Source organism: Lagopus muta, chromosome 1, assembly GCF_023343835.1.
Source record: "Lagopus muta isolate bLagMut1 chromosome 1, bLagMut1 primary, whole genome shotgun sequence".
In the NCBI taxonomy this organism is placed as follows: Eukaryota; Metazoa; Chordata; class Aves; order Galliformes; family Phasianidae; genus Lagopus; species Lagopus muta.
Window position 1 is genome coordinate 172,950,085 of NC_064433.1, and position 23,169 is coordinate 172,973,253.

The 23,169-nt window shown below is 39.1% G+C and overlaps 1 protein-coding gene across 1 annotated transcript in view; it reads right to left on the reverse strand.

The window, feature by feature from the left end:
- FRY (FRY microtubule binding protein) overlaps positions 1-23,169 on the reverse strand; it is a 237,615-nt gene that overhangs the window by 189,021 nt on the left and 25,425 nt on the right. Inside the window, exon 2 of the mRNA XM_048934593.1 lies at positions 18,627-18,799. The gene's annotated coding sequence lies outside the window, so the exon portion shown is untranslated. The remainder of the gene's footprint in view (positions 1-18,626; positions 18,800-23,169) is intronic.

A 23,169-nucleotide genomic window follows, 5' to 3' on the forward strand; every position in this document is an offset into this window, starting at 1 on the left:
GATTTTTCCAGACTTGCCAAATGTTTAAAAGATCTTGAGCAGCATTTATATGCCAAAATAAGCCTTTGAAAATCCCACTGGATTCCAAAATAGGTTAGGTGGGAATTAGGTTGTAACCAAAGGGAACTGTAACCTAATTTGGCTGGGTCCTTTTTAAAAATTCTTCTAGGCACTTGTCTTCATCACTGGGAGCCAAAACACTTCTGTAATGCTCTTGTCATCCTTTTTTCCAGTTAATAATAATGAATAATAATAATAAAAGAAACAAGTCAGAGAAAATGCCCTTTTTTCCATCCTTTTCTCCCAACTCCACTTGATTTTTCAGCTTTCACTGAACCAACAAAAAAACATTCCGTCCATTCCCAACATTCCAACTAAGCCAGAGCAACTCAATCAAGAGCTTTTCAGTATAACAGAAAATGCTTAAATCTGAGCAAATGCAAGTATTATCTGAATCCTGTGTAGACTGAAAAACTACAAACATTAAGTGTAGGAACCAACATTTGAGGAATGTTAAACAGAAATTTGACAGCAGCACTTAAAATTTCAATGTCAATGTCTTCAGTAAGTGACTGAACCACCAAGATACGGCATATTCTGGAAAGAGCTCTTAGCATTTCCTGCTGAAACTGCTCCAACATGCATAAATAGTTAAATATTCATTAGAAGAGTGACTTGAAACTGTCCCAGATTCTAGCCAGGTGATACAACTGCTGCACTATACAGTCTTACCTTCCTCAGCTCAATGAATATTCATGCCAAGTGGAACAATTCCAACAAGAGGAATCGCTGCTGGGACACTCAAAGGTACGACAGAAACCACACTCTTTTTGATGAAGGGAACCTTAAACCAGCAGCACATCAGAATCAAAGAAGAGTTTATCTCCACTGAGTGGCCTTACATCAGCAATCTAAGAGGGGACAGCTGAATACCCCAAACATCTCATCTCTGAGTATCCTTTTCAGGATCTATTCCAGCAGATATACTTCAAAAACTCACTCAGATCTAATGATCAAAAAAAGGCAAATACTAAATGTGAAAACTGAAAATCCTCATCTACCAGTAGAGACACAGGCAGCTGTAGACAGGAAGCTGAGGCTCTTATTGGTGTCCGAAAGTTGCTGGGGTTGAGTGCCCAAGTGCCATTTTTATAGCCTAACTCTTCAGGTGCTTTAATGTACGTAGCTCCTGATGGAGATTTTCTTCTCTTTGACAGGAACATATGAAAACTTGTCAGACTAATCTCAAACGAGACCTCTACAGATTTAGTTACAGTACAAAAAAACAAAAGTGGGAATGGAGGAGGAAGAGAGACTTTGAAGAACAGTTTGTAAATTAAAAGATCAAGTGGAGCATTTAAAAAATAAAAATAAAATAAAAATTAAAAAAGAAAAAAGTAAGATTCAACACAGACAGAAAAAAACTTGATAAAATTTGAGGTTCTACTCCACCAAAGCACCAAGGCTGCAGTGACAGTATCTCTCTCAGACCTTCTACATTCTGCTTAAAGACAGATGCTTTGCAATTTTAGAAATGGAAGTACAGCCAGAGGGAAAATAAAACACCACCACCAAACTGCAAGCATCATGTGTGGATATAAACTTGTTAACTATTACAGAACTATCCACAAAGCTCCTATCATATGTATCCAGGAATCCAGAAAGAAACAGAAAATCAAAAACTATTTATATAGTTTGGCTACTTAATAACTGAAAGCTCTAGTAGAGACTGGAGAATAGAATAGTATATATATATTTTTTTAGAAGGATGCAGCATAGTTGAAGGAATTAGACTCCACTAAGCCTTTTATCTGAAACAGTGATTAAAATAATTAAGCATTGAGTAAAACACCACAATTATAATATAACGGGTCTAATCGACATGGTTTCCATGGGAAAAAAAAAAAAGTGTTACTAATCTACTACAGTTGCTTGAGCACAGAAGATAAAGAGGACTATTTATTTATCCCATCAAAGGCTTAAACAAGAGATTTCACAGGAGACTCTGAAAAGTAAGTAAATAATCACTGCATCAAGTTTGGTACCAAATCGTGGAAGAACTCACATGAGAAACAAGGCACGGGATTTTGTAATTTGGATACACTTTTAGGTTTGTGCACCTCCAGTAGGTTCTATTTAATTCAGAATTTTCTTACAATTTTGAAAGCATAGAATGATGATAAAAAAAAGCCCAGTTTAATGGCTGAACCAGTGATCATTAGGTTTATCCATTATGTCTGGAGGCAAAATCAGAACATCACATCTCTCGCTTACAGCATAATACCCAATTTTACACTCTGTAGTTTCTATGATTATTTCTTTTCATTAAAATTTGGTAAATGAAAGCCTACAAAAAGTGGTGTTTGATAATTGATTTGTGTTTGGACTACACTCTGCACAGATTTAAGGCTACAGAATTAGCACAGTCTAGGTCATGGAAAAGTAAGTTTCCTCACAGGATAAATTATAGTTACCCTTTGGATTAACACTATAGCAGAAAATCTAGTTATATTTCATGTGCAGTTATCCATCTATAATTATGACTATATTAGAGCTGTCATTTCTGTCTTCAGCTGTGGGAAATATTCTTGCTCATCAACAGTAGAAAAAAGAAAAGGTTTCCTAAAGTGTTCTCAATATGTCAGCCAGCATACGCTGGCTCTGAAAATCTGTACTGAGGAAGAAAAACTGCCACCACAATCAGTTCCCATCTGGTGCAGTAAAGCAACATCCACATCAGTGTACTTTTTTATTCATGCATCTCTCCACCATGCTCTACATACTAAGTTAGAATGGTACATAAATCCTGTCAAGGAAGGATGAGGCACGCATGTTGGAAGACCTGCTATGGCAAGAGAAGAAGACCTGAGTTTTACTACAGTTTAAACCAGCCCAACTCAATAAAAGAAAAAGTAAATGAAGTCCCAAACTTCCACTTTACTGTAGACCATGGAGTCTCCTTCCTTGTCACTTCAGCACCCACTTTTTTGAGGCTGTACAAAAAACCACAGAACACATCTAAAGTTACTGTTTTCTTTATTTTTAGCTATGCTGCCACAAAGAATAACAACACAAGGCCTGAGTCGTGCAAGTCATTTCCTCTAGTGACTGTCATATAATGCCTGATTAAAATCTTTACAAAACTAAGGTTACAAAAGCAATACACAAGCTACTTACTGCATTTGCATGGGTTTTACAGGTGTCAGAAATGTCTGAAGAAATCAAGTTGATACCAATCAAGTTGAAGCTTCTTGAGCATCTGATTGACCAAAAAAGACTGCTTAGCACTAGAAATCCATTCAGAAAACCTTTTCCTTTTCTTTTTCTTCTGCAAAAGCACTTATCACCTGTCTCATCCCCTATCCATGGCAGAACAGTCTGTGAGTGTATCTTTGCTATGAAATCTTCAATCTCTTTTGTTTTGCTTTTCAAACAAGAAAGTTACAACATGCAAGAATTACAAACAGGCAGTCAAAAAGTGAAGATCACATAGAGCTGTTCAAGCCCTCCAGCTGTTACTCAAAGGTGACTTGTTTAATTTTCTGGAATAACCTGGCTGTCTAAATGCATAGGATATGAACTTCTGAGAGATTCTCTGCTTGAATTAACCGACTTATCCCACAGCCTAATGCTGCTATGTAGAAAAAGCCTAGATTTGGTAACAGTCTTAGCTTCCAAATACACTCTCTCAAGTCAGAAGGGTTTTTAAGGGGAAGAGGTTAACATGGTTGTACTCTCAAAGACACCAAAGAGATAATTTTAGATTCATATTAATTTCTACCCTTGTAGCGAGCGCATGACTCATAGAACAGTGTAATTAGCACTTAGTTGCCAGGCTACATCTGACCCTAGAGCAAGTAAATGAGAGTATGAGATGCTAGTCAGACTGTGCACTGCAGCATGACATTTACTGCTTTAATTTGTGATAAACTGATATTCAATTAGAGTTGCAGAAAACAAAAATAAGCATTAAGCCCAGACAATTCCTTGCTTACCTAAAATACACTCGGACAAAATATGAAGAAGAGAACGCAGCTTTTCCAGATTTGCCTTCTATGCTGTTATAGTGATTTTAATAGATTAATATTGACAAGAGCTTTGGCCTAGTGTTTCAATTGCATTTTCTTTCAACTGAAAGAAGATAAGCATGTTGTTTACTAATAATAAACAAAATCTGTAGTTAATCCTGTAATTTGGTTCTAAGATAGTATTAGTCCCCTGATGCTTCATCCATAACGCATGCTTCCCACATTAACATGAGAAGCTGATTCATGCCACAGCCTTTCACAAGCAGAACAATTAGGATGCTAACAGACACAATAATTTCACTTCACACTGATGTTCCCATTACATGATAGCTGTTACAGCCTCATTTTCACAAGGACTTGAAAGTTGATCCTTCTCCAACTGAAAAGCAGAGCAAACCCTGGAAGAGGGAATTTTCTGGCAGGCAACACTATAAACAGGAACAGCTTAGGAACTGAACTGGCAGAGATGGATGGATCCCTGCAGATGGCCTCAGCACAGTCAGGACACGTTGCTGTGCTGAGTGACAGCCCAGGGGCTTGGTATTTTCCAGAGATCAAAGGCTGAGGGTGGAACTTCCCAGAATCTGCACGGCTGTAACACTCAATTACAAAATCACTCTTGCTCTTATTGCACTTCAATCTGTTATAGTAGGCCTATGCTCTAGATGCAATTGCATCAGAGTACCAAAGAGAAATTTACCTAGTAGGGTACAGCACAAGTCCTGCACAAAACAGGTCAGTTGTCTCGGTTTTTCCTGTTGCATTCTGTGTAGAAAGGGAATACTACAAGCAGGCCAGAAATATGAAGGCTACACATTTCAGAGACAATTTCCTACTTAAGACCATTTATGAGTACGCAGTGCTTCACCTAGATTTTGTTAGCACCTATCTGAGAAGTAATGACAATCCAGTTCATGTTTTGTAAATGAGCACTAAAGATACAGACAACAAAAAAAAAAGTCAGAATAGTTGGAACCTTTTAGAAAAGATATTTTTAATGAAAATTTCCCTCAATTCCAAAGGGCCTACTCTATCCCTGCTGTTAAGTGAGGTCACTGTCCAGAATAATCCTAGAGATTTGGAAAATCCAGCTCATAAAGGATGATGAAAATTCTGCTTCTCGTGGAGAGTCAAATATATATGGATTATTAATAATATATAGACTTGTAAAAATTTTGGTGTTGGAATTCAACATACAATTCAGTATGCGATTCAGGGCTGGATGAGATGAAATACAGATAGGTGAGGAAGATGTGAAGCAGAAATAGTCTCTTCAGGGCTCTGCACTTCTGTTATTTCATGAAATTTTAATAACAAAGAAGTTGCCTAAGGAGGTTTTGGATGCCTCATCCTTGGAGGCATTGAAGGCCAGGCTGGATGTGGCTCTGGGCAGCCTGGTCTGGTGGTTGGCGACCCTGCACATAGCAGGGGGTTGAAACTAGGTGATCTTTGTGGTTCTTTTTGACCCAGACCATTTTATGATTCCATGATTCTATGAAGAAAGGAAGAAGAGGGCTACAATGCATCTTATCTTTCAGTAAGGGCTGTAATATGAGGGTATGTAATAAAACAGAACAGATCTTAATCAGGTTTCAAATCTTTCCTGTAAAGCAAGGAAAAAAAAAAAAAAAAAAGAAGAAGAAAAAAACCCAGCAGGAACAATGATCAGAAAACACTCTGAAGTACCAGGCTGAAAATACAGAAAGAAAATCCTGCCGGGTAGTCCTCTATCCCTGTAAATGTTTAACTTGGGGTCTTTTCCTACCCACCACACCTTTGTATAATACCAAACTGTAAATAATGTATTCTCACTTTGCTTTCATACATCCTTGCTAGTTATCAACTAGGACTTCACACACTGTATGTTACAAAAAGGACAAACTTGAAACCCCAGGCTGATACCTCGTGAGTGTTTTATCAATATAACAACTATTACCAGCCTTTAATCCAGTAAGAACATTTAACTCTTCAACAGTTGTTTCCAGTTCTAAACCTCAAGACTGCTTCTGACTCCACATCATGAAACAAGACTGTCCATCCACTAAGAATGAGCTTCAGACCATTCAACATCTACTTCAGTTTGGATCTAGGTGAAATTCATGTACCCAAATCTTAGGAATCCAGATTACTTTCCCTCCAGCACCATACAAATTCCAAATGAAGGCTGGAATGATCCCCCATGACACCCAAGCCAACTCCAAGAAAAAAAGTAGGGTTGAACCATGTCGGGTCTTGTGGGATTGTGTTCCAGAAATCACTGCTAGAAAGCACAACTCTCCAGGCTCCTACTGGCTTCAGCTTCATCTGTACTTTCATGTTGGGACAAACTGTTCTTCAGATCCTCCACATGCACATCAACTTATTTTCAGAAGTGCAGTGGTTTAAGCAGCCAAATGTAGCCTACATGTTAGTTTTCCCTTTCAGAAAATACGCAAAGACATTTCCCAAAAAGATGGATTCTGTACATGCACTAGGCCATACCTGAAAGTTCAATACGTGTATTAATACGTTGTATGTATATTGTGTATATTAGTGTTACATTTATTACATTTATATGGATAACAATTTCCCATTCAGGTGAGACTCAGTTCTAATTTGTTCCAGTTAAGACCAAAGAGAATTTACATAAATGTTAACAACTGTAAAACTATCTAAGCATACCATCCTCAGCATAAAAGAAAACTGTTACAATTATGGAAGAAATTTCCAGGCTATAAGAATAGTGGAAAAGAAGAATCTGCTACTGTACAGATAAAATCAATAACTTAAAGTAGTCATCATAATTTGGTAAAAGTGAGCACCATCAATATATTAAAATATATTAAAATTTTACTAGAGATTATTATAAGATCTGTAAAAAGACCAGCTGAGATCAGCTTAATGAACACTTCATACTTCATCCAGACCGTACCTCCAATATGTTTATGAACCTATATTCCCACTCTCAATGTTTTGTTCTAAGCAACTCTTAAGCACTGATGCTAAACAAGCGCAGTACTGCAGGTGTCAAAGAATCACAGCACCAAGCTTCAGAAACAAGGAAATAATCTCAAGTACTCAGAAATCACGAGCATGAGCCATGTCCAAATATCAGGAATTTACATTTACAAATAAAGATTAAAGAGAGAACTTGGGTGTGGCCCCAGTCTTTTCATTTCCCTCGTGAGTGGCAGAACTGTTGTAAATTAAGCAATGTGCCACAAAGCCAAGTTCTTCTCCACAACTACAGAATGAAACAGCCTCTGAAAGGGTTGACAGTCTTATTCATCTCTGCATCTAAAGGGAGGTGGGAGGCAAATAGATGGGGCCAGGCTCTTCTTGGTGGGGCACAGTATTAGCACAAGGAGTAGTGGCCTAAAGCTTGAGCATAGGAAGTTCCATCGACAAGAATGATGGAGCACTGGAATGGGCTGCCTGGAGAGGTTGTGGAGTCTAAGGAGATATTCAAGACCCAGCTGAACACCTACCTGTGCAAACTATTGCAGAGGACCTGATTTAGCAGGGGGTTGGACTCAACGATCTCTTGAGGTCCCTTCCAACCCTTGCAGTTTTGTGACTCTGATTTCTATGTGAAATCAGTAGCTAACTTCCCTGGACAAGAATGAGTTGCAGCTTGCCACTTCTTGTCCACTTACATTCTCATATGTGAATACCAAAAGCAGAAGCTCCAGCTAAATCCAGCTTGCAAAAGCTTCCTGGGCCACAATGGGCAGCCACCTAAAAATCTGTGACTTTTGCAAAATTTGAATATTTAGAGCCATATTCTGCTGGCAAGAGCATCAAACAGCAGCTCTATCACCTAAAACTTCCTCACTGAAAGCAAGATACATGCTTAGGGCAAAGTCACATTGCCAGAAGGAATACTTCTAGCTCATGTACAACAGCAAAATCAGACAAGCAAATCCCTCCCTCTGTACTCCAGTTTATCAGTAAATATCTACTCCAGTAGACCTATAGGATTGATTTGCACAATTAGTTGTATAGTAATTAACTTCTGCAATTTCACTGCAAATACTTATTTTGCATTTGGGCACTTTTAGTGAGATCCACTTATCTGACTGTGCAACGCAGTAAGACCCTTTTTTTTCATAATAAGCATTTTTCTGCCTACAGAAATAAATAAACATAAACATTTTAAAGTCTATAAACAGAATTCTGTCACCTCTCTAAAATGCACTTGAGTTAGACAACTGTGTGACTCCTGCTTAGCCAAATCTGAATTCCACATTGCAAAAAAGAAAATCCTTAGGTTTCTAAAATCCCTCAGCGGGAACTGAAACGCGACATCATTTCCTTCAGAAGTCCAATGTATCCCTACCTGCAACTGACCTCTTCCCCTGCCTCCTTTCTGCAGTGTTATCATATCCACAAAATGAGAGGAGCTGAGGGAAAGTTTCTACGCAAATTCGTAACATGGATGTAGGAGCACTGTGGAGCTCCTCTTGTCATGAAAAGAGTAAAAGGCAGAAAGCAACACAGGGAACTACCTAAACAGTAAATTTACATTTTCTGTGTTTTTTTTCTGTGTTTTTTTTTCCACCCTATACTCTAAGATGACAGCCAGCACATGGGAGAAGTGCAAAAAATAGGAGGAAATACGGTCACCTCCAACCACAGGAAGTGGTGGCCAACAGCAAGCAACCGCTGCTCAGCCCTGTCTCAAGCAGCAGCACTGCCTGGCAGCCACCCCTGGGTTTCAATGATAAATGAAAGCCTCTAAGTGCTTGAAGACTGAGAAACTAGAAAAAATAAAACTCAGAGTATGAAAGGGGAATAGAACTCCCTGTGCAGACTGACTTGAATTCAGAGAAATGTCAGGGCTCTCTTTCCTCCTCTTTGTTTCATGAAAATGCATCAGCACCTAATCAATGAAAAAGCACAACCTTTTTAGACAACATCAATCAAAGCTTCCAATTTTATCAATTATTTCTTTCTGGCTTTCAAAGCATTACATCCAAACCATGACTGAAGCATTTTTCCTGAATGTGACTGGGCACAAAATTATGCTGTATTATGCTGCCACAACTCTGACACAGCTGTCCAAGTCTGCATACCAATGTTAGATATAAGGAAATGAGTCTGTGCATTTTTACAGACGTGATTAATAAACCAGACAGATTCATACTGATTGTTCAGTTTTTCTATGATTGTTCAGATTAGGATGCTAAGTGGCCACAGCTATGATTAACATCAGCAAAAAAAGAATGAGCTAGAGAAACATTTAAAAATGCTGATTCTTTACAAAAGCGATTCTTTACAGCTATGTACTGGCCTGAGCTAACTACAATTTAGTCTCGTTTGACAATATTTTGCAAGAATAACAGCAGATGTGTTTCAAAACAGAATTAGCAGAAGAGAGTAGCTGCATTCGCATTGCAACCTGTACAGTACAGGCAAAAAGACAAAGAAGATCATATGTTTAACAGTTGCTCCTTTTGGGATTGTTGCTGTGTATCCCTGCACACATCTGTGCTGGCTGAGCACATAAACAACGTTTTATTTTTTAAATCCTGTGTATGCAATGAATCAGAAAATAAAGTTCGCTTGCAAGAGAAGAACAGAAAAGTTACTTTCCTGAGCATACACTGCACAGCTGATCAGTTTTAAAGTGAGGTTACACAACCTTATTCTATCCAGTAACAAGGGTGAAAACAAGTGGGAAAAACACAGTGTTAATGTTAAACTAGGTTATTGCAGGGTTACCTTCAAGACACTCAGTGGAGCAAGCACAAAAAGACACCTGTTTGCCCACTGACTGCGAGCGCTCATCAACACCTATCTCAGCTCTCCAAGAAACTCCCTTCCACTCCTTACTTTCACTGTTATCTCTGTCCAGGGTTTCAAGGCTGGGGAATTTATTTCACATAAAGTCAATTTAGAGCTTAGCTAGAGAGAAAAATCCTTGCCAAGGTAGATAAATCCTGCATCACTCCCAAAGCATAGAGAGAAACTGAGTGAATTCTTCCCGTAATTCATTCCACAGTCCTGGAAGAGGCATGAACACTAGTTCCTTCTGCCTCTTGCAAGTTCAGATCCAAGTTTTTTATCTTCCAAATTAAGAAGAGTGGCAAAAAGTTTCACAGGTATGCTGTAGGTGACTGAAAGCCTTTGGGACTTAGAATGACAATACTGACATTAACCTCCATTCAGAACTCCTCAAGTACAGAATGTACAGCCCTGTTGTTGTATGCTCTTGTAACTTGGACAAACTGGTTTTGGACATTTAAAAGTAGTTTCAAGAGAATTTGAAGAATTAATGCCTGTGACAGTATAGAATATTGTAATTTGGCTTATCTCTGGGAAAGTCAAGTTCTCCAGGAGAGGCACAGATGAGAAACACATTCCTAAATGCTTCTATAATAATACAAATATTCAAGAGAAAGTGATAATACTATAGGAGCTAATTATTTTTGGGAATGCATATTTCAGTAAGATAAATCTTCCCATCAATTTGTGTTAGGAATTATCACTCTTATATTTTTTGTATTTACACTACTGTCAAGTCAGCACTATAAATGTAGCTGATAAAGCAACTACATCTGAACAGCTTTCAGCTGTGGAAGTGAGAAGCGTGATAGTGGCACTCAGACTTAGTCATGGTGCTTCAGAACACTGGATATATAATTTTTGTCTTTCTTAAGTGGAAAGATTTATTTGGGGTTTTTCTTCCGAGTCCTGATTCGAAGTGGCAGAATATCAGGGAAACAGATCTTTCAGCATAAAGTGCAAATGTAATAAATATTTTGGGAGGAAGGAATCTAGAAGGTCCTAAATAGCCCAAGTTCCTCTTCATCTCTACACAGATTGAAAGCATAGGAAGAAATAGGGGAAGTTCCAATCTCCTTTCAACAGAAATGAGATACCCAGACATGTTTCTCAAGCGTGAAGAGCAGGATGCATTTGCTTGTATTGAACAGAATACAGCAAAAGAACATAAAAAATAAAGGTAAATGTAAGTGAGGGACAGCTGGACCAGCTGTATACAACTATAATTTTTCCTGCTAGCTAAATCTAGGCTTTTGGAAAGTACTGGAGATCTCCTGAAATTAAATTACACAGCCAACTTCATCCTGAGAGCTTAGTATTCTTGTACAGTCAATGGACAGAAACAATTTTCCCCAGTTACCATTTTAGAGCTGAAACCTGAGCAGGACACTCAATAATTACGTCATGGAGAAATCTCTGTCTCTCTGCTAACTCTATTGAATAGTGAAACTACCATTAACTTCTGAGAGTTCCTGTGTCATGATCATAGAATGGCTTGGGTTAAAGGGACCTTAAAGAGTCACCTAGTTCCAACCTTACTGCTTTTGAATACTTCCAAGAATGGGCCATACACAGTTGCTCTATTCCAGTGCCTTCATCATCCTCAGAGTGAAGGATTTCTTCCTTATACCTAATCTCAATCTCCCCTCTTTTGGTTTAAAACTGTTATACCTTGTTCTACCATTACAAGTCCTTGTAAAAAATCTTTCTCCATCTTTCTTAAAACCCCCCTTTAAATACTGAAAGGCAGCAATGATGTCACTCCAGAGTGTTCTCCAGGCTCAACAACCCCAGCCAATACTGACAGGAATATTCTACCTCCGAGATCCTACAACTCATCTTTTTCAGTGTCTGTATTCTCTGTGAGGAATTTTGGTTTTGGATAGAGCTAGCTCACCTTCAGTCTCCCAGCAGTATATGCTACCCTTTTATTTAGAAAGCTGAAATTCCTTGCTTTCAGACTGTCTTTTAAGAAAAGCATTTAAATCTGATGATAAATTTACCTTGTAAACTTCTGTTCAATACATTTAAATGGCTAAGTACTTAGGCCTCACAGCATAAAGATTTTTTTTCATCCAGACCTTGTAAAATTTCATAGGTCTCCTTCACCTCTTGTCTATCTCACTGTTGAATGGAAATCCATAGCCCTTATCCAGTACATTAATACCTGCATTACCACTATAATTTGCAGAGGTAGAAAGTTTTCTCCCTTTTCCTCTAGAATCTGATTTCTATATATCCAAGTACTGCTTCTAAGCTACAGCACCATACTGCCAGCAAAGCTGAGCAAGCAGTATAGAATGGTCCTTGGCTTTCCTTCATGTTACTAGAACAAAGAAATTTGTATTTGAAACCCTACAATGTGTGCTCCTATTATCTTCCATGCAGCAGCATTAAAAACTTGTTTTGCTGTAGTACTTAAGTGGACAATTGACAGATGAACCACTTGATGGATAAGGAAATGGCTGAACAGTGGCACTGACAGAATTGTGTCAATGGTTCCATGTCCAGGAGGAGATTGTTGACGAGTGGCATTCCTCAGAGGTTGGTACTGGGACCAGTGCTATCTAATCTCTTAGTAATATCAGCAAGTTTGCCAACAACACCAAGGAATGTGGTGCAGTACGCCCTGAAATGAAGGGATGCTATACAGAGGGACCTGGACAGGCTGGAAATGTGGACCTACGCAAACCTCATGAAGTTCAACAAGGCCAAGGGCAAGCTCCTACAATCCCAAGCATGAGTACAGACTGTGTGATGAGTGCACTGAGACCAGTTCTGAGTATAAGGACTTGAGGGTCCTGATGGATGTGTGCTCAGCCCAAAAGGCTGTGTCCTGGGCCACATCAAAAGAGGGGTGACTAGCAGGGCAAGGGAGAGGATTGTCCCCCTCTGCTCCATTCTCATGAGGCCTCACTTGTAGTACTGCATTCAACTCTAGGAAATCAGCACAAGGCAGGCAAGGAGCTGTTGGAGTAGCTCCAGAGGAGGCCATGAGGATGAATAGAAAGCTGGAGCACCTTTCCTGTGAAGACAGGCTGAGAGAGCTGTGGCTGTTCAGTCTGGAGAAAAGGTGGCTCTGGGTAGACCTCATTTCAGGCTAGGTTTCGATTAGAAATTATGAGTAAATCCTTCACAATAAGAGTAGTGAGGAACTGACACAGGCTGTCCATAGAAGCTGTGGATGCCCATCCCTGCAAGTGTTCATGGACAGTTGGATGGGGCCCCAGGCAACCTATTAGGAAGTGTCCCTGTCCAGGACAGGGGGTTGAAGCTGGATGGGCTTTAAGGACCCTTCCAATCCAAGCCACTCTATGAATTCACCTGACTCTCATGCCATAATAGTACTCCAACTTCTTCATTATTTACTAATACCCCACCAACTTCAGACAACTGGTAAGTAGCAGCACTGCAAAGAGGTACTTCAGTGAAAATCTTACATCACCCAAATGCTAAAAAATTGTACTGTAAGCTTTTAATCTATAGACTCCTTAACATAACTCTCACAGAGAGATAAAACCTACCTCAAATACGACATAAAAATGATTTGTAAGCCAGATGTTTGCAAAATACTGTATATAGTCTTTATGTCACACAGTGTAAATATTTTTTTTTAAAGTATCAGATCTACTGTCCTAGAAATATATGTATGCCGTATCTGCAAGTTAGCTTAACAAACTCATAAAATCTTCCAGAAGATGAACAGTGCAAGTACAGGACCTGTCATTCATGGTATTTTGAGGCCTTTCCCAATAGAACTACAGCTGTACATATCAACAGTCTTCTTATACAGGTGTGATATATACAAAGACAAGCAGAGAACAGGATCAGGTCTTCATCTCTCATTATTTGTTTCCTCATAATTTGCTCACACAATTCCTGAGCTGTATGCGTCACCGTTTTAACTGGGAATGGCAACCATGGTCAGCCTTATCAATAAACAGATGCATAAAGTGAATAACTCAAATGAGTCTTATTGTATAGTTTCTAAGACAATGATTAAGAAACTGGAAAAATTACAATAAAGTGATCTTTGAAGTAAATCCGCCTGCTTTTACATAGGTATCAAGTTTATTCCAAATTAGGAACTGAAAACTTTATATCTTATGTAACACTGAATAACTGCACAAATAGAATGAAGTCTTCCTATCAAACCTTCAAAAGACAGGTATTTAGATCTCCACTGCTATTACTGTTGAAATTGTACCAAACTGGCAATCTTGATTTGCTAGCATAGATCAACACCCACATTAGCCAACATAAGGCCCAGTGCACATCTAACATTAATGGCTGGACAAAAATACCCACATTAGCCAACATAAGGCCCAGTGCACATTTAACATTAATGGCTGGACAAAAATCCACTGAAAGAAATCCAAACCTTTGTGCAACCTTCACTAGACTTTTTTCACTCTCTCTCTGGAAACACAGAAAGTAGGTCAGCATATATCTCAAAATAGCACATCAGCACTGAGGAAAAAAAAGTAGTATTTCTTTATCTTCTCACTTTTTAGCTCATTTCTCTATAGGGGGAAAGGAGAAAGTCTTTCCCTTATTCTACTCTAAGGATGAACTAGTGAAATAAAAAAAAAATTGCTTATTTTTTAAAAAGGCCCCCAAATCACTCATGTACACAGGGAAACTGCTAACCACTTAAAGTCAAGCAAAAGAGCACTGCGTTGAACCATTTAAGTTTCATCTGAATATAAGCAAGGTAAAAGCCAGGAAGTTTGAAGTGTGCTTAAAATGCTGAACTGGGTATGTATCACATCCTGTTCCTTGTACATTGTGTTCCTTCTATCAAAAATCTATTTGGTAAAATATTTACTTTGGAATTAAGGGCACACTTACTGCGATTTCGTTCTTCATCTTGTGCTATTTTTAAAAATTATCTGCTGTAGCAATAAGAATTGTTGCCTACTTTGTGATACCTTACACGCTTTTCCTAAACACACACAAATATTTTCTTTAATGTCAGATGCATATCTCCCTCCATTTTTTTTTCCTTTTTTTTCCCCTCCTCTTTTTAAGGAACCCAAGGAAAAAAAAAACAAGGAAGTTAAAAACTCATTTTCCAGGCATTTATAGCTACAAAGATTCTAAAGAATTCTTCTGGTTTTAGTATCAACAGAAGTTGTTTCATCAACTATTACAGTACCTTAACATGTAAAGAAAAAATAAAACATCTATTAAGAGTAATTAGGCAATATTAAATAAGGAATACCAGCCCTAAAAATGTTACTTACCCTATTCAAGTCAATATCAACACTGCTGGCTTCAACATGATAAATGATGCTGATCTGTTTCCCAGAACACTAATATTTTTAATTAAGAAAAAAATTATATTGCCTCCCCCAAATTCCAAGTGTCAGTCCTCACTTGGCTCTCTGCATTAATTTAAAATGACTGTTTGGAAGATATTAAACAGTGGTGGTTTGACCTTTTGAGTTCAGTGATTTTTATGCAACCAGCAGGAAATTCTAAAAATAGCAAAAACAAACTTTTTTCTTAGTTCTTCTTTAGAATAAAAAATTTATTAAAAAAAAAAAGTAAAAACAAAAACCCTACTGCTCTATGCATCACTCTATGCTCCTATGCTTCATCTCAATTTTTGGGCACCTAACTTTCATTTATTTTCCTGCATCAGTCCAACCCTGTTTAAATGTGTCATCCACCAGCTTTTGAGCTGCATATTGAAGTACCAGAATCCTTGGATATACACAAAGACTTTGGTAATTACAGAACTGGATTCCTCCATGCAGCCAGGCTGCAACATATTTAAAGTCTCTCCAAAAAAGAGAGACTAAGAACAACCTCCTGAATCTAGAAGATCTGCACTTTTATTTTACACTCAATAAACCAATGTTTACTACCAGAACTTAAGTTAAAAATAAGTTTTCACAATTAAATGAGTGAAGAAATGATAGAATTTCTCAAGCTTCAGAAGTTAAGTCCAAGCACTAAAACAAAAATGTTGAGCTTGTATGACCTGTGAAGTCTTTACCTTGTATGATTTTAAGCAAGTAAACAAAGAACATAATTAAGTACATTTAATTGCATTCCTGGAGTACTGCCAGATAGCTTGTCACATATCCTGGAGGGTCTCAGTAGACTGTGTTCATTCTTCCAAAAGCTGAAAGCACAGAATTGAGTTCAATCTAAAGCTGGACAACTATACTCTTAAAAATATTATCAGACTAAATAAATCACAGAGCAGAATTTTCTAATGAAGCATTCAAGTACGTAAGAGGAAATAAGGTAATCGTGTTTATTAGCAGCAACAGATAAAATCACCCCTAGCATTCACTTGCTGATGCCAGCAACGTCATTCCCGAAAACCTGCAAGAACATTTGGAAGGATAACATCAACATTTGTCAGACTTCAGTACTACTAATTTTTCTAATGTGCCACCTGTGTAATTAAAAAGACAAAAACATTTAAAACATTTAAATGCAACTAAGTAATTCCTTCCACTCATTGAGTTTTCTCTAAATCATAAAATACAGATTTCACAAGAGCATATATTGTCAGTTGGTCTCACCTCCCTTTTAGGAAACAAAGGCCCAAGCATAGGTGTGCTTGTTCATGCATTAGACTAGATAGCAGGAAGAAATTCTTTACTGTGAGAGTGGTGAGAGACTGGAACAGGTTGCCCGGTGAGGTTGTGGATGCCCCCTTCTTGAAAGCCCCATCCCTGGAGATGCTCAAGGCCACATTGGATGGGGCCCTGAGCAGCCTGGTCTAGTATTAAATGGGGAGGTTGGTGGCCCTGCATGTGGCAGGGGGGTTGGAGATTCATGATCCTTGAGGTCCCTACCAACCCTGGCCATTCTGTGATTCTGTGAAGCATTTAAGGCCAGGCTGGATGGGGCTGTGAGCAACCTGGTCCAGAGGGAAGTGTCCCTGCCTATAGCAGGGGGTTGGAACTATGTGATCTTAAAGGTCCCTTCCAATCCAAACCAATCTACAGTTCTGCCTAACATCAACTATGAGTTCAATATTTACAGGATGCCTGCTGATATGTCAAATTTGTACTCACTGGTGTGGGAAGCCTGCTGCCATGAGATACAGTTTTCACCCAGAATCTGTTAGTTTAACTGCTGTAAGGTTTTATCTTCTTTAACTGCTACGTCAAGGAGAAGCATTAGAACAATCGGTCATTTCAAGACAAAGTAAAGCAGGTAAAATAGTCCAGAAATTATCAAAACTAGTCTTTTTGAGTTTGCCTAACTGGAACACATTTGTTCCCAGAACTACAGTCAAAAGGTAGTTTAGGAGACAGTGTTCATTGCCCAGTTGAGAGACTGTAAACAGATAGAATTGTAAATTTTCAGACCAGAGTCATGCATTTCATCCTGGCTCATATGGCACAATGATACATGCTCAATCTTGTGAATACAACACTGGTTCCTCTTGTGACTTATTTTTATGGTTTAGGCATCTCCTTCATGCCCTCCAGTGACTGACATGTGGATTTCAGCACACTACAATGCACACCAGGTTGAAAACACACAGACTGCTGCTGCTGTGACTTAGAGCCTGACCACAAGTTCACAGTGAACCTACACATTCAGTCCATCTCTTGCCAGCATGCATGTCTGCAACCTCCTGCACAGAACATCTCATATGTAGGCAAGGAAAATTCCCATCTTCATAATGCCCATGGAGGACTAGAACAAATATCACAAATGTTCAGATCTCTGTACTCCAAAGCACAAATATATCCTTCTGCTCCTTTTTATCCGCACTGTCTCAAAAAGGCCATACTGAATAATAAATGATACTACAGTTGTCCCAATGTACTTAAAACTATCATCTAAAAATCCAGAAAAGCCAAAATAGAAAAATCTGCTTTTAAGCAATCTGCAAAGAACATAAAAATATCTACTCAGACTGAGAAACCTGTAGCCCTGCCAAGAGCCTTTATAGTACTGCTCTTTGAAAGCAAAAGAAAATAATTCTCTCTTCAGTGGAATAGAATTGGGAGCATTAAGGAAGCTAGTACTTCAAGAGATATACTGCTAACAATGTGATTTACTGTGTTAATTACAGGCCAAATTAACTGACTCCAATAAATCTTGTTTTTTGTGTGACAGAAGGACTAAGTAGAGTTTAATAATGACATGTTAAAACTTATCCAAACCTTTTAGTAGGAAAAAATGTTTTGTTTTAAGGTAAGGAAGCTGATGAATTTCTTCTCTTATTGCTCTCTACTTCTCCTTGAGATGTAAATGCACAGTAGCTATTGCAGATATTTCAGATGTGACTAAGGCTGTGTGCAAAATGCTTGTTCATCTATTTCCAGTAGTATCAGAAAACCAAATGCATCCAACTGTTTTCTGTAAGAAATTTCAGCCCCAGGAAGGTTTTACCTGAACACCTCCACTGTATCAGATTAATTAACAAACACAAGTTTCTTCAGCTCCTGGTCATGGTCTGCCAACTTCCACTGATGTCACGAAGAAGAGTTCATAAATAGTTGCAATAAAGTATTTTGCATAATCTCATGTTACATGGGATAGTCTTAATGAGTCCTAATATAGTTTTGTAGTTCATGTTTAAAGGTCATTGCCAAATAGTTAAAATCATGCATGCAATCCTTTCCAGTAGGAAATATATACACAAGCTTCCAAATCTTAATATGCCTAATGCTTTATATTTTTTGCCTATGCATATATATATTTTAAAATATTTACTTAAAAATGGATAATAGTTGTCACTTCTACTCAGTAAACAAATGCATTCATAAAACAATAGACTTCACTGTAATATTCATTCTTGTTAACCAAATCTCTTGTACATTCAGGAAGCCTCGATACTTAGGGTCTTACCTTTCCCCAAAGCAAGAGTTTTCAGTAGTGATCCCTCTTAGTGTTTTAACTTTTCAATGTAATTTTCATAGTTTCCTAGTTCAGGATGAGATGGGTTAATTGCAAGCAGTATGGCTGATCTCTTGCTTGCTTCCTGAAGATCACTGTTTTGCATCATGTGCCATCACAACTACCTAGTAAAAAAAAAACAGTGATTTTAAACTCCAGTCACCTGGACAACAGGATATATTATTGCTTCCAGTTCAGATTAAACAAAAGCCAAGTCTTAAAATATAACCTTGAAAATTGTATTTACCTACTAAACATTTCATAATACACGCTGTTAAAAGGATTATTGCATACTTTCCTCCATCCTGTTGTATACAGAGATGAAACAAGTGGAAATATTTTATTGTCTTTCCTACAACCCGTCTTCATCACTGACAATGGCATCCTTTTTTCTTGTAGGTTTCTGGTCAGAAACCGCCAGTAACAGGAGAAACAGAGTTACACTGTAATTCCTTTGACAGAGGTAAACAGACTGGGGCCTCTGAAAAAGAAAAATGTTAAGAGTAGGAATCCACTTTTACTATTTGGCTATAACTGGAAGGTCCCTATGTGAACAAACAGATGATATTTTTATTTGGTGCAACTATAGGTATCCAATGGGGACCTTGCATTTATAGCCTAACAGTAAAAGTAGATTCCTGTTTTAATACAGTCTCATATCAGCTTCAGAATCAGGAACAGAAGTTATTCACCCATAACCACTCCTTGACACAGGCTACATACATTTGCTTTCATGCTACATGGAAGCAGCATGAAGCTAATATAACTTTCCCCCACCTGGACTGGTAGAAATCTCATACTCCAAAATCCCTACACAGAGATTGCCTTTGGACTGCAAGGTTAAGTCCTGGAGTCTCTGGATGTGGTAACAATGGAGCATGGAAGTTCCCTCCACCTTCCTTCCCCAAGCACCACACTCATTCTACTAAGGCACACCTCTTTCAACGTGTTTTTCTCAGACTTACTGCTGTTACAAAAGGCAGTGATGGAAGGGGAAAGGGAAAGGGAAAGGGAAAGGGAAAGGGAAAGGGAAAGGGAAAGGGAAAGGGAAAGGGAAAGGGAAAGGGAAAGGGAAAGGGAAAGGGAAAGGGAAAGGGAAAGGGAAAGGGAAAGGGAAAGGGAAAGGGAAGAAAGGGAAAGGGAAAGGGAAAGGGAAAGGGAAAGGGAGAGAGAGGTTTCAGCAGATCCCAACACACACAAAGGCAGCCAGAGACTGCGACCTGCATCATGTCTGTGTTCAGAACTGCTGACAGCATATCTGTGGCTGCTGCTTTGGAGAGCAGTCCCATGATGGTCACACTGAGATACCCACAGAGCTGGGTTAACAAACCCAACCTGAATTTCATTGCTACAAAGATAGTTTAAATACTACTTAAATCTGTGATGTGAGTAAGGTACCTTACTTGCTTCTGAAAGCCAGGTGCACAGAAGCCAAAAAGCTTCACTGTTGAAGTATTTGTAGTTTGAGGAAAATACCCCAGAAGCCCATGGCACGTGTGAGTGAACTAACAATCTGCATACATCAGCCCATTCCCAGGCTGACAGGATGGGACAGACAGGATGAACCTCCACTGGTTCTCTGACAGCCTCTTACTCCACGCTGGGCTAGTTCTGTACCAGCTGCAGCTGCTCAGGCCCTCATCCAACCACAACATCTGTCAAAGCACCTCCAAGGATGGAGATCCACAACCTTCCAGACAACCACCATGCTGTCATATCAGCCTCCTGAATCTCAATCTAACTATCCACGGCAGTAAATAAGACAGTACAATGCAAACATTATTACCTGTTCAGCCAACAGAAATGTCTGACTGTGCGTTTAATCAAAAGATTCAATATTAGCAGGATATTGTCTCCCATTTGTTACCTCACTAGGTGCTGTTTTACAAACCTGTCTCTTCTCCTCACTCCTCCTGTAACAGCAGAAACCACCTCACTGTTTCACTATGTATTATTAAAGGGCTTAAACATTTTTTATTTCTTTTTCCCTTTTAGATAGCCCTCTGCAACTATCTTCCATAAAAACATAAGTGTAGTTGTACCCGCAGTTTAAGAAACAGTGCCTTAAGTCCAGATAATTCTGTTGTTCCACATTTATACTTAAGAATTCAAGTTTCCTGAATATTAAGAGAAGTATCAAACTGTGGCATTAGACTCAAAAGTCACTGAGACGGAACAGTGATGGCTCAGATCTGCGCCATCAAACTGTCTGCATACTGAGCTATCTTTGTGTATGCTGCACTGCAGTTGCATTTTGAAGGTAAGGTCCCAATGCCTAGATGCAGTTTTAGTTTTGAAAATAAAAACTGACAGACTAGATCTGACAGGTCCCTGCAACTACTTCAGTTCCTCACCTCCCTGCTGAGAAGTTCATTCGCGTCTGTGAGATGCTGTAAGAAACGTGTTAGATTTTTTGACAAAAATAAGTTATTGACTTTTAAGCCAACCAAACAAAATCCTAATAATATGGAATGGTATCGTTTGGATCATCATCATCAATGCAACCCTGGATTTAATCTGTCATCTGTGTAATACTGAAAGACTGTGCCTCTCATTAGAAGCAACCAGCTCTTTCTGCATACCCATGTAGTACACTGCACTTTCCGATCCCTTGTAGCCTGAAGCCATTATTCTAAACTTACTTGGAGGAGAAGAAGGATCTGGAAGGTCCGGAAGAAACGAAGGGAGTGCCTTCCATAACAGACTCTCAGACAACTGCTGTATGTTCTGACTCTCATGGACATTTTACTTCAAAGAACATGGGCAAGCTGAATCAAGCAGTCTCCAGCCAGAGGATACAACCGTGTGCACACATATAGCTAGTTAATCCCATACATAGAGAGCACAGCTTCTCCACAACCAGTGCAAAAACCAGACCTTGGACCGGGCTCAACAGAAAAATAAGCAAACCACAAAATAGAGTACAGCATGGATATATCGAGTTTAAATGCAGTGCATTGCACAAGTTTGTTTTCTACTCATCCTTCTCAATGCTTTTCTTGGTAGATCTGTTACTCCCACACAGATATTTTCTCCATGAAACTATGACTTTCTTAGCTCAGTGCTTTGTTACATCAGTCTCATATGTGCAATACAACGTGTGTATGTCACGAAATCATAGAATGGCCTGGGTTGAAAAGGACCACAATGATCATCTAGTTTCAACCCCCTGCTATGTGCAGGGTCAGCAAGCACCAGACCAGGCTGCCCAGAGTCACATCCAGTTGGCTGGATGTGTCAGGTCAAAGAGATCACTAGCACTTACACTGCGCCCAACTTTTTTTTCCTGAAAAAGCAGTATTTTCACTTGTAACTCTTGCAACTCTTTCTCTTTTAAGGTTATTTCTCAAATAAATCTTATATGAAAAAACAATATTCAAAAGTTTATTGAAAATTATGGTCTTAAGTTCACAAAAAAAGTGCACCGAGTTTACAGCTGTAAATAAGACATCCCAAACCAAGGAGGTTTGTCAAAATAGATGCTATTCTTCAAAAAGTAAACTAGTGAAGGTAGCAGCTGCATCCCTTCAGCACCCTCTATTGGCCTTCCTGCAGCACGTTACCTTGTGTTCTCAGAATTGTCACTTGTTTTTCACAGAGACATGTATGCAAAAACAAACACAGAAAGAATAAAAATTGAAATAATAAAAAACAACAGTCTATTGGGGTGTAAAAATTTGAAACACACAGCATAAATTCACTTACTAACATAATGCTTAGTGTTGCTGGACCTGCCGTGTATTAGCCCATCTCTGCAGATGGCCAGAATTTATCCAACTAAATGGGCAAAATGTTTGTTTGGCTTTTTTACTAGCCCTTTTTGCCTATTATTTCTAACAAACACTAATACTGAAGAGCATCTCACGTGCAGCTCCCACCAATACAAACAACAGCTCTGCAGGAAGAACTGCTCTCATGGAACCGAGAACTTAACAACAGACACGTTGTGGAGAACAGCATCCACCAAAGACAGCACTCAAGCCACATCCCACGGAGTGAGCAGATAAATGAAAGTCCAGATGCCAAAGACAAGGTGATCTAAATATAACCCCTGCACACTGCCTTCTGGTGAGCGGCCAGATGGTGCAATTTCCAGCGGCAGAGGCCCTCAGCTCAGAAAGCCCTGCAGCTGCGTCCCAAAGCCGGCTCAGGCTGTGCAGCGGCAGATGTGCGCTGCATCGGGGCGGCAGAGGGAGGAGGAGGGGGAGGCGGCGGGGCTGGGGAGGGGAAGGGGCCCTGGGGGACATCGGGGTGCTGAGGGCCGCTCCTCAGGGGAGGTCAGGGTGGGAGAACCACCCTGGGGCTCTCCTAACGTTTTTGTGATTGTCAGCATCAAAATGGTGCTAATTACAACAGCCTCCAGAACATGCTGACATGCCTGTGCTTTAGTCAAGGCAATTTGTAGTACCGTTCATTAGAAAGCATTACTACTGAATTTCAAATGCTAACATGCACACTTCTTCGGGTAATCAATATTATAACGTTAGCGGGGATG